Genomic DNA, 13,345 nt, shown 5'->3' with positions numbered 1-13,345 from the left:
TTTTCAATCTACATGTGGAACAGATTTTCTTCGGAGAGGCTGGGCTCTATGAGGAGAAATGTGGTATCAAGATTGGAGGTAGACTCATCAACAATCTTTGTTATGCAGATGACACAACCCTGCTTGCTGAAACTGAGGTCTGAAGCACTTGCTGCAGAAGGTCAAAGACTGCAGCCTTAGATATGGATTGAAGCTCAACATCAAGAAAACAAATATTCTCACCACTGGGCTGAATGGCAGTATTGTCATGGATGGTGAAGAGATTGATATTGTTAACAGCTTCAATTTTCTTGGCTCTACAGTCAACACTCTTGGTACTAGTATCCAGGAAATTAAAAGACAAATTGAATTGGGAAAGTCTGCTGTCCAGAGTACTAAAGAGGGACTATGTCAGTCTGGAGACCAAGGTATGCCTGGGTAAAGGCCATGGTCTTTGCAATCACTTGCTATGCCTCAGAAAGCTGACAAATGACTAGGGATAATAAAAGGAGAATTGATGCCTTTGAGCTGTGGTGCTGGAGAAAAGTACTGAATATACAATGGACTGCTAGGAGAACAAACAAGTTCATCCTAGAGAGGGTGAGACCAGGCTGCTCCTTGGAGGCAAGAATTCTGAAGCTTTGTCTGATATATTTTGGACATGTTGCAAGGTGGGAACAATCCTTGGAGAGGGACATCATGCTTGGGAGGATAGAGGAACAGCACAAGAGAGAAAGAGACACTCAATGAGATGGATTGATTTCAGTGACTAGGGTAATAGGGGTAGGGGTTTCAGAGACAATAAGATTGACATAAGATAGAGCAGAGTTTAGAGATATTGTACATAGAGTTGCTATGAGTCACAGGTGACTCGATGGCACATAACAACAACAGCAAAAATGTCTTGACCTAATTTTATTCAATGACTTGTAGTCAACTCAATGACAACTAATCTAATGATTTTAATATATGACTAGAGAGAGACATTGCTTTAAATTTAAGTCTCGAATTATATAGAACCAAATCTGGTCAAAGAAGATAAGAAAAAGAAGAAAAATGATTCACATGACCCCAAAGATATATATATTTAGAATACATGATTTTAAATGGTAACTCTCCTACCCTAATCCCAGTTACACACAGTCATGGTACAATTTGTTCTTTGTGTTTTAAGGCATATATTTCATTAAGACAATGACATCTTCCAGTTTTGTCATTTCCAAGTGTGTAATGTTATTTATAATTTTAGGAAGCACTTGTAACACATTCAAGTTTAGCAATCTCAATTTTTATTTATCTGGAAGATGACAAAAGGGAGTTAAATTGGTTTTTACTCGAGCATGCTTTACCTCCTACCACTTCGCTCAGCTTAGAAATAATGGCCTTATGCAGCCCTCAGAACTGGGGTCAGACTCTTCTGACACTTTGTGTATAGATATGCCTACAGGCATATAATCCTGCCTGTGGAGCCAGCTATAATACATTATGATAATAGGAAAAGTTGTATCCACAACTTCTCTTTACTAGCAGGAGACATTTATATTCGTGCATAATATTTCTCATGAGATTTGTGAGGGAACATGATGAGAATAACTGTGTACGTTTTTATTAATGACTTCTCACTTCAGAATATCTGAAAGCAAGAAGTTCAGGCTTTCTGACCTAAAGCAGCAGCACAGCACAGCAGGTAAGGGAACTGTTTTCTGTTAGGGATCAAAACCTTAGAGACATCTTTGATGTCAGCTTATTCACTGAGGTAGCGATGATACTGCTCATAGTGCTTTTCATATCTCCTGTAGTGTTATTGAGGTCCACAGTTCATACTGCAAAATAATTTACTTAATATCTTTGATCATTTTTACACTTTTCCGGGTTTAGGAAAATACAGTACTTCCATCATTTCTCTCAAAGACCTTTGTGAGGGAATGAAAAGTTGAGGGAGTTGGTAAAATAATTTCATGGCTAGCTTAAAGCCTGGGTCAGACTCACTTTAGGTAGGACTGTTTTCACCCTAGCAACAGTGCACAAATACCTTTTTTAAAACAAGCTTGGTGCTAGTTCCTGTAAGGTGGAGGTTAGGAATGTTCAGCTTTTCCAACTACTGTGCTTCTCCATCATTTCTAACATCACCTATTTCTCTTTTCTAAGCCTTCTCACTCTTGTCTCTCTACTGTTTTCACCCTAGCTACAGTGCACAAATACTTTTTTTTTTAAAAAAAGCTTGGTATTTAACTAGTTCCTAGGGCATTATGCTGAGTGAAGTATCTCAGTCACAAAAGGACAAATACTGCATGGTAACATTGTTGTAACACAGGACTGACCTCAGGGTTGGGGGAAAACTGAGAAAGATGGGTTCAATAATGTATACTGCATTGAAACAGATGAGGGAGAAACTGTTTAAAAGGGATATATGATTAGGTTTTTTGTCATGACGGGAGTCCAGAGCAAAGGCTGCATAGTGGAGTGGACCAGGGGGGAGGGATTGTAAAACAATGAAAGCATTTTTCTTTTACTTTTCCAAGAGGGTAGGAGGGGAGAAAAGTACAACAATGAATGAATGGAAATCCAAAGTCTCTAAATTTTCATTGAAATTAATAAATTAAAAAAAAAAGAATGTTCAACTTTTCCAACTGCTGTACCCTTCCATCATCTCTAACATTAATTATTTCTCTTCCTCTGAGCCTTCTCGCTCTTGTATGTTTTTGGGTTCCATAATTCACAGGAAGTCTCACTGAAACTCAGAAACTATCAGGAATCACTGAGCTGTGGAAGCTGGCAGGTTCCAGCCTTGTGGCTTTGTGTTATTCACAAAGTAGCTGTAAGCAGAAATAACTTGAAGGGTGACTTTTGGTTGCAGGGTCTGGTGAGCAAGGATGTGCTGGATGTCTACAGATTGCTACATTTGGGGCAGCTGGATTAGGTCAAACCTTCCAAGGGCAAACTGCCATCTCAGATCTCAGAGCTATAAACCAGCACCTCAAGACAACTAATCTTGGCAACTTGGATAATACCTTCTAATAATGTGAGGATTCTGGATACATCTTATCTTAATCATACCTTATTAACACAACAAATAGCTTGATCCAGAATGAGATCATAAGTACATAAAAGCCAGAATGGTTAATACACCAACAAATGGAAGCTATGGTTGGAAGGGCCGTGTTAATTCACTGCAACACACACACACACACACACACACACACACACACACTCATCTTCCTTAGATATAATAGTTACATAGCTAAAAAATGCTTTTCTTTGAAACTTGCTTGAGGATCATTATGAATCAGAAGTGACCGGCGATAGCAAAGTTAAGAGTGGAGAAATAATGTCTGTAAGAGAAGACCTTGCTGTTCAACCTTTTCTAACCCTTCCACGCAAATACCCATAGGAAAAGCTCTACTTAAGCAGATTATTTCTAAAGAGAAATCTTCACCCAATTATGGTGTAACTAGCTGATGACTTCCACTTTTGTCACATATCCTTGCAATTACTAGGCTATGGCCAATCTAAGGAGAGATATATCAACATCTTAAACTTAGGGCTATAGAGTAGTTTCCAACAACAGTGACCCTCCCTTTGGTTTCTGTCTTTGTAAATCTTAATGGAAGTAATTTTTCCCCCTCTTCCTTTTGTGGAGTGGTTGATGGATACAGACTTTTGGAGATGCCCGGCCTTTGAGTCAGCAGCATAACTCTCTATGGGCTGCCATTAATACTGTAAAGCAATCCATACTGAAGGCTACATTACTTGATCTTCTGCAACAAGTGCTTCAAATATTCCTTATTTTTAGCAAACAAGGTTGTGTTATCTGCATAACACTGGTTATTGATGAGTGTCCCTCCAATCCTGATGCCACATTCCTTTTCATAGAGTCCAGCTTTTCATATAATTTACTCAGCATATAGATTGAACAGTTACGGAGATGGAATACATCTCTGACACATTTCTTTCCCAATTCCAAACCATGCAGTCCTCCCCAGGCCCGTATGTACAGCCGCCTCCTGATCCAGGTATAGGTTCTGTCTGAGCTCAGTCAGGTGGGATTCCCATTCATCTCAATGTCAGCCACAACTCGTCATGATATCAATGGGATACCAACTGTCTCATTTCAATTAACAGGTGCAGGCTTGGATGCACTCACCAGTCTATGCCAGAAAATTTGGAGAATGGCTGTCTGGACAATGGATTGGAAGAGGTCCATATTTGTTCCCAATCCCAAGAAGAGTGATCCACCTGACTGAGGAAATTATCAAACAGTATCACTGATAATACATGGAAGCAAAATACTGCTGAAGATCATTTAAAAAAGTTGGAAAAGTACATAGATAGGCAATCTCTAGAAGTTCAAGCAGGATTTAGAAGAGGCCATAATACCAGGGATACCATTGCTGATGTCAGATGGATTTTGGTTGAACGTAAGGAATACCAGAGTGATGGCTATTTGTGCTTTATTGACTATGCAAAGGTCAATACCATTACTTCAGAAAATTCTGAAAAATTCAGTTTTCTAAACTAGGAATAGATGGAATAGCACTGACATATTTCTATAAACATATGCAGCCTTGATGTGTTCTCTAGCCTATGCCAAGAGATTTGGAAGACAGCTACCTGACCAATTGACTGAAGAGATCTATATTTGTTCTCATTTAAAATAAAAAAAACCATGATCCAACAGAGTGTGAAATTATATAGCAAATATCAATAATATTGTATGCAAGTAAACTCTTGAAGGAAATTATTTTAAAAATCAATAGAAGAGTATATGAACAAAGAACTTTCAAATTCAAGCTGGATTCATGAGGGATTCACTGTTGATAACAAATGGATCTTGGCTAAAAGCAGATAATACTAGAAAGATGCTTCAAGTGTTTTATTGACTATGCAAAGGCATTTGACTGTGTTGATCATAAAAAGTTATGGGTAACACTGAGAAGAATGGGGCTCCAAGAGCACTTTGCTGTGCCAAACTGAAATCTATACATAGACTGAGAAGCGGTTATGCAACAGTACAAGGGAACATTGTGCAGTTTAAAATCAAGATGTGTAGAACAACAATTCTCAGAAATAGATTACTGGCCTTTGTTACTAGTCTGTCTTAGTCCAGAAGGTCTCCTGAAACCTATCTGCCTGACTGACCATCCTGATAGTTTGAATACTGCTAGCATATTTCAACATGACAGTAATACTAGTCCACAACACCATAATAAACTGGAAAACAAGTGATGGAAAAGAGCTAACAGCTCCATGCCTTCTATCAGAGACATCTTAATATTCTTCCCAGATTATTTGCTGAAATGCTGCTAAGCAGGCAATGAATGAGAGATTTTGACAAAATCTCATGTGTATATTTACTTTTTGTGTAGCTGAGTCACCTGCGACTCACTGAAATCTATGTACAACAGTCCTAAATGCTGCTCTATCCTGTGCCAATCTTATCATCTCTGACACACCTACCCCATTACCCCAGTCACTGAAACAATTAATCTCATCGAGGGTCTTCCTCCCCTGTGCTGTCCCTCCAACCTCCCAAGCATGATGTCCCTCTCCAAGGACTGATCCCTCCTTGCAACATGTCCAAAGTATGTCAGATGAAGCTTCAGAATCCTTGCTTCCAAAGAGCAGCCAGGTTTAACCCTGTCCAGGATAAACTCTTAGCAGTTCATGGTATATTCAATACTCTTCTCCAGCACCACATCTCAAAGGCACAAATTCACCCTCTAGCATCCCTTGTCATTGTCCAGCTCTCTTACGTATAACAAGTAATTGGAAAGATCATTGCCTGTATCAGGAACACCTTAGTCTCCAGACTGACATCATTGCTCTTCAGTACTTTGGAGAAGTCTCTGACAGCAGACTTTCCCAACACTATACATCTTAATTTCCTGGCTATTGGTGCTGAGAGTGTTGATTGTGGAGCGAAGACCTGAAGTCAAGGAGGTTCACATGTACACAGAGAAAGGCTGGACTTGTGTCCTAAATATGATCAACAGCCTTTTTTAGAGGTAGATGTGGATCGGCTACAATTCAAAGGATGCCCACAAACTCTTGATCTGGATGGGATATGGATTAATTGAATCCACAGTCCCCAAATTATATCCCCATAAAATCTTCTTGAACTTGTGGTTGTCACTGCAAATGGCAAGAGATATTAAAGATGCAATAAAATTAAGGATTTTGCAGTGATTAAAAAAAAATAAAGATGGACATCAGGATTGTATCCCTTCTATGTAATTATTCAATTCATATGCTGAACAAGTCATTTTAGAAGTTGGAATATTTAAAGAAAAATGTGGTGGTCTCATGATTGCATCTACATTTACTGCAGATAGCTTATACTTCATCATCAAGAAAAAAATTCTCACCACTCGCCAATGCCAACATCTTGATAGATGGAGAAAAGATTGAACTTGCCAACTTTTCCTTTTATTTGGATCCACAATCAACACATGTGGCAGTAGTGGTCAGGAAAGCTAAAGAAATATTGCACTGGGAGAATGTGCTGTTAAGAACCTCTCTATAAAACAATGAAAGAATTTGTCATTTACTTTTACAAGAGGGTAGTGTACTGGGGGATGGCTGGGAGGGAAGAAAAGTGCAACAATGAATGAATGGAAATCCAAAGTCTCTGTAAATTTTTACTGAAATAAAAAATTTAAATAAAAAAAAGAACCTCTCTAAACTGCTGAAGAGCAAAGATAACAGTTTAGAACTAAGATAACCCCCAGTCCAAGACAGTGTTTTCAGTCACTTCCTTTGCATCTGAAAAATAGACAAGGAATAAGGATGACTGAATTAGTTCTTCAATTGAAGCCTTTGAGCTGTGGCATTAGAGAAGAGTGTTGAATAGGACCGCCAAAAGAACAAACACATTTGTCTTGGCTGAAGTGCAACCAGGGTTCACTTTAGAGTGAAGGATAGTGAAACATCATCTCTATATTCTGAGCACGTTATAAAAAGGTGTCAGTCCTTGGAAGAATACATCATTTTGGGAAAGGTAGAGGATCAGTGAAAAAGAGGATGGCTTTCAAGGTAATAGATTGATACAGTATGAGTGTAAGCCTGGAGGAGATTGTGAGGATGGTACAGGATAGGGTAGGGTTCTGAACTGTGGTTCCCAGGGTCGCTATGAGTCTCTCACGATGAGTAGTTGACTGGATGGCATCTAACGGCAACCACAGTAACAAACATGAACAAAGAATTCCATTTTGTCATTGAAGGTGTCTGTGTTTTGTAATTTATATTATCCACTGTAGTTATTCTTAACTTCATAACTAACCTTACTAAACTTAGATTCTATCATTTATATATTTGAATTTTAAGTCATCATAAAGAAAGTAACTAAGAAATGAAAATGAGAAAAAGTACATTGGAAAGCAGTATATTTTGTGGAAAGGACTTAATCTCTAGAGAGATTTATTTAGATGTGTTTATGGTTACTTAGAAATGAAAAAATAACTTAGACAACATTTCTATTTAAAAGATGGAATATTTGGGAATTTTTAATGTTAATTTACATCACAAAATCCAGTGTTAATAGATATGGATTATTACAAGATTAAAAAAATAATATTAAGTATTTCTTACTCTTATTAATGGTTTTTCTCAAAGCGGTATACTTACCCACTGCCATCAAGTTAATTTCAACTCATATCAACCTTATATTGTGTTTTTGGTGATGTTAATAAGTTCAGGGGGAGACTACCTCATCTCTGATGAGATGAGACCTGGTGATTTTATTACATTTGTTTATTATGCAACTAGAGATTCCTGAAGTGATAAACATTTTTAATTTCTATTGGCATTATTACAAAAAAATGCTATGAAATTTGGTATGACATAGTTAATCAAGGTCTTAAAATATTCTGGTTTATATACTATTGCTGTTAATTGCTACCTATTTGTCTCTTGGTGCCAGAAAAATCCCATCATAGCAGTTGCGAGAAGTGTCAATAAAAGGGTAATTCAGAAAATAAAATGCCAAGTTATAGTTAGGTAACATTTTTTTTTAAGAACACTTCTTTATACTTTAATTGACTTGACCCTCATGATAGCCATTTAAGGATGATAAATAATATCAGATGACCATTGTAACATATCTCTTCTGAGCAAAAGTTAAAATTACTCTTGAAAAAGGAACTTGAGGAGAATCCAGGTGCAGTGAGTGAGATCATTAGGCCACAGAAATGACACAATCCATGTCTACAAATGTATGATTGAAGACTTCGGAGAATACGCAAAATTTAATCAAGGGTGCCCTGCCTACACAACCCAGAAGGCATGACAGCCGAGCAATTTTAACTAAGCAGGAGTCTGTAATAACAAGGTGAGGGTCTGTAGAGAATCTATAAATACTGGGCCAAAAGAACAGAATATCACAGTCTGTTTATATCATTCTGCCTGGAAGAGGTTTTTCTAATGAAACAGCACAATTGTTTATTTCCATTTCTTTCCTTGAGCAAGATCGGATGCATCAGGCTAGCATTGTTTGGTGCCACAGGCAATTAAAATCATTCAACTTAGACATCTGGCTCTGTTTCCATGCTAACAAGATGACCTCCCATTTTGATAATAAATTGACTTGACCTGTATGATTCCAATGGGAAAGGAAGGCACTCGTCAGGCTTTTAAACCCTTTAAATTGGTTAGAAATGATAGTTCTCATCACAAAATTATGAGGTATCTTGGTAAAATGGTAATGTAATCTTAGTAATCTAATTCTCCCACTTACTATAAAATACAAATACTTAATGTAAAATATAAAACTAGGGCAAAATTAAGAAGGTGCCACACACATATTGCAAATTTATTCCATGTTGACTTACATGCACAATCCTTGTTTTAGGATATACTGGCATAATTGGCCCTTGCAAAGACCTTACTTATTAATTTTATAATATAATTTATTTCCTCAAATTCACTGATCAATACAAAACTTGTGGAAGAATATTGATTTATTTCTATCTAGGTAGTTCTCAAATATTCTTTTTTTGTCCTTATTCCAGGAAGTGATTACTGTACTTGTCTGTGTGCCATTCTTTTGCTAATTTTGAAGACCTATGTATCACAAATGTATGTTCCTTATTGTCCTTGCTACATTCTGTAACAAAGGATGTTATGTGATTTGGCTATTGTGCAAAAGCATATTTAAACCTATGGAAGCCCATTTCTGGCTGTCCTAATTGCTGCTGCTGCTGCTGCTTCTGAAGCTGCAAGGAAAACGTGAGGATTGGAAGACAGAGGGGTGGGGGAGGAGGAAGCAGAGGGGCTCAGGTCTACTTGTCTGTCTGCAGCCTGATGAAACTTGAAAGCCAGTGGCTGGAGTGGTGTTCTCTGTGCCTCCCTCAGGTTGAGTGCTGCAAGAGTCTCGGTGTGTGGTTTTAAAACTATTAAGGGGAAATAATAAATAGAAAAATAGGTTGTTTGTAGTAAATATATTACTTTATTTTCTTTTTATATTTTTATTGTATTATTTATATACTATATAAGAATATTATAAGAATAAGGCCCCAGGAACTGATGGTATGCAAACTGACATATTTCAACTAACAGATGCTGCTCTAGATGTGCTCATCAAGTTGTGCCAAGAAATCTGGAGAACAACCACTGGGCCAACTGACCGGAAGAGATCTGTATTTGTTCCCATTCCAAAGAAAGGTAATCCCACAGAGTGTGGAAATTATAGAGCACTAATATCACATACAAGCAAGATTTTGTTGAAGATTATCCAAAAATGACTGGAACAGCACATCAACAGAGAACTGCAGAGAAGTGCAGGCTGGGTTTAGATGGGGTCATGGTACTAGGGGCATTGTAGCTGATGTTAGATGGATCTTGGCTGAAAGCAAGGAGTACCAGCAAAATGTCTATCTTTGTTTCATTGATTATATTTGACTGTGTGGATCATAACTGTGGCTGACTCTGAGAAGAATGGGAGTCCCTGAACACTTGATCATGCTAATGTGAAATCTGTACTTGGACCAGGAGGCAGTCATCAGAACAGAACAAGGAAACACTGCATGGTTCAAAATTGGGAAGGGTGTACACCATGGAGGTATCCTATCTCCATACCTTTTCTATCTGTATGCAGAACAGATTACCCAGGAGACTGGGCTCTATGAGGAGAAATGGGGCATCAGGTTTTGAGGAAGACTCATCAACAGTCTGCATTATGCAGATGACAAAAGCCTGTTTGCTGAAACTGAGGAGGACCTGAAGCACTTTCTGTGGAAGGTCAGGGACTGCAGTCTTCAGTATGGATTGAGGCTCAATGTCAAGAAAACAAAGATTCTCACCACTGGGCCGATTTGCAGCATCATGATTGATGGTGAAGAAATTGAAATTGCTCATAGTTTTGGTTTGCTTGGCTTCACAGTCAACACTCTTGGCACCAGCAGCCAGGAAATTAAAAGACATATTGCTATAGGAAAGTCTGCCATTAGAGAGTTCTGCAAAGTGCTGAAGTGCAATGATGTCAGTCTGGAGACTAAGGTGTGCCTAATACAGGCCATGGTCTTTGCAATCACTTGCTATGCATCTGAAAGCTGGGCAACGACTAGAGATGATAGAAGGGGAATTAATGCCTTTGAACTGTGGTGCTGGAGAAGAGTATTGAATATACCACGGGCTGTTAAGAGAACAAATAGGTTTGTCCTTGAGGGGGTGAGACCAGGCTGCTCCTTGGAGGCAAGGATTTTGAAGCTCCATCTGACATATTTTGGACATGTTGCAAGTCAAGATCAGTCACTGTGTCAATCTATCTTTTTGAGGTTCTTCCTCTCTTTTTACTCTCCACCTTTCCAATTATGATGTCACTTTCCAGGAAATAATCTCTTCTAGCCACTTGCCCAAAATATATGAGATAAAGCCTCACCATCCTTACCTCCCAGAAACAATCTGGTTTCACTTATTTCAGGACTTATCTATCTGTTCTTTTTACAGTCTGTGGGATATTGGGCATTTTTCTCCAACATCACAACTCAAACCCATCGATTCTTTTCCCATCATCATTTTTCACTGTCCAGTTCTCAGATGCATAGCAGGGTGATTGGAAAGACCATGGCTTTAATCAAGAACAGCTTAGTCTTCAGACTGACATCATTCAGGACTTTGAAGAGAGCAGGCTTTTTCAATGTTATATGCTTCCAGATCTGCTGCTGCTACCAAAGATGTTGATTGTAAATCAAAGCAAGAGAAACATAGTTGGTAATATCAATCTTCTCTCCATCTATCAAGATGTTGCCTCTTGGCTCAATGGTGAGGATTTTTGTATTCATATTGAAAGCTGCAGTGCTTTATCCTCTGCAGCAAGCATTTCAAATCCTCCTCACTTTCAGCAAGCAAGGCTGTGCCATCTGCATAGCATAGGTTGTTGGTAAGCCTTCGTCTGATACTGATGCCTCAGTCTACTTTATAAAATCCAGATTTTCTTAATCAGCATACAGTTTGAATAGTTAGGAGAAAGGATACAGCCCTGATGCACACTTTCTCCAATTCCACACCATGCAGTGTTCCTTTGTTCTGTTTAGTCAACAACTTTATGATCTAGGTATAGATTTTTTTATAAACATAAATAAATATTCTGGAAGTCCCATTCTTCTTAATGTTAGCCATAGTTTGTTATGATTCACACAACCAAATACCTTTGGATAGTCAATAAAGCACAAGTAGATCTTTTCTAGTATTCTCTGTTTTCAGGCATGATCCACCTAACATTACAATAATACCCCTGGTGTCATGGCCTCTTCTAAACCCAGTCTGAACTTCTGGCAGTTCCCTGTCAATATACTGTTCTAGTTATTTTTGAATGATCTTCAGCAATAGTTTGCTTGCATGTGATATTTATCAGAAGATGACTTGTGTAAGGATTTTAAATCACATCCTAATCCTCTTACAATTGATTAACTTACCACATTAGATAACTTTAAGAAGGATGATTGTCTCTACATAACTGCCAGTCACACTCAGGATTCAACCAATATGGGATGTACTTCAATCCATGATATTCAGCTACTTTTTGCAGAGATCACTTAGTCCATATAAAATACAAAATTCTGGGATAGCTCCCACTGTTTCCCTCTTCAGCTGCCCTGTAATACTACTGCACTGCAATCTTGAAGGTACGCTGTTCGAGGTCACCAGTCGCTCTGTGGAAGAAGGCTAGGCAGTCTCCTCGTGAGTGATTAACTGCCTCCAAAAACCTGCTCGAGGGTCAGGTATGGGTCAGTTCTGACTCTATGGTACATAGCAACAACAACAAAAAATAATAGTAATAAGAATAAGAAGGTTCAGATAAGATTTTCCTAAAATTTCTCAAGATAGACAGAAACATCTTCTTGATATTTAGGCATGGGATGCCTCCAAATACTAGGAAATACAAAACATGCTTATGTTGTAGCTTTTTCATGTATGTTCCCCTAGTGTAACAGTGACATTTCAAACATCAAGCAGCTCAAAATCAGAACCCTGTAATTGATTCTAGGAGAAAAAGTAGTCTTCACTCAGATATTACTCAGAAAAGGAAATTGAAAATATTTTAATAAAATGGACAGTAATTTCAAAGTGCTGAGGTTTTCTACATACATATATTTCAGATTAGTTTGTTGGCACAGAATAATTACATAACAATTAACATTATTTTAATGGATACATATGATATTATTTCTTGAATTGGAAAACCAAGAATTGTATAGATAGACTTATACAAAGATTCCTTCTGTCAACTTCATTATCCTTCACATTACTGTATCTTAAACATTTGTTCTTGCCTGCCTTTATTTTTAAAACATTTGTTTTGTCACCATTTGCCTTCTAGACAAAAATTAACATTCCTTATTATAGAACACAGAGCTGTTCATTACAGGCAAGAAATCTCTTTCGTTTTATGAAAGTGTAACTTCTTATATGTTCTACACTTCAGTACCACTGAACTGGTCTCAGTTCTGGATTCATCTATGCCTTTGCTCTTTTTATTTCTTTTGGTTATAATTTTAAAATGCCCTCTGCTCAAGATCTCTCTATTATCCTTTCATACCCAGCCAATATGTCTTCTTTGCAACACCTGACTTATACATTCTAGATAGATAGTCACTCTATTGTCTTGTAAGTATTTAATTTAAAATAGTTGTCTCATCTATTGTCAATATTTTTTCATTCAACTTTCTCTCCAAAAATCCTAAAAGATTTTTAGTGTAGATAACTTATATGTAAATTTAAGGAATAAATTAAAAAGATGTTCAGTGGATTTAATGAAATATACTAAAAAGGTTCAACAATAAAATTTAACTTTACTGTAGTTATCTAGAAAAACCATGACAGTATTTTACCTTACTTTTCTTTATAGTAGAGTCTATTGTATTAGCTAATT

This window comes from Elephantulus edwardii, unplaced genomic scaffold (assembly GCF_000299155.1).
Source record: "Elephantulus edwardii isolate Elephantulus edwardi_28Jun2011 unplaced genomic scaffold, EleEdw1.0 scaffold00052, whole genome shotgun sequence".
NCBI lineage: Eukaryota > Metazoa > Chordata > Mammalia > Macroscelidea > Macroscelididae > Elephantulus > Elephantulus edwardii.
This window is presented reverse-complemented; position numbering follows the sequence as displayed.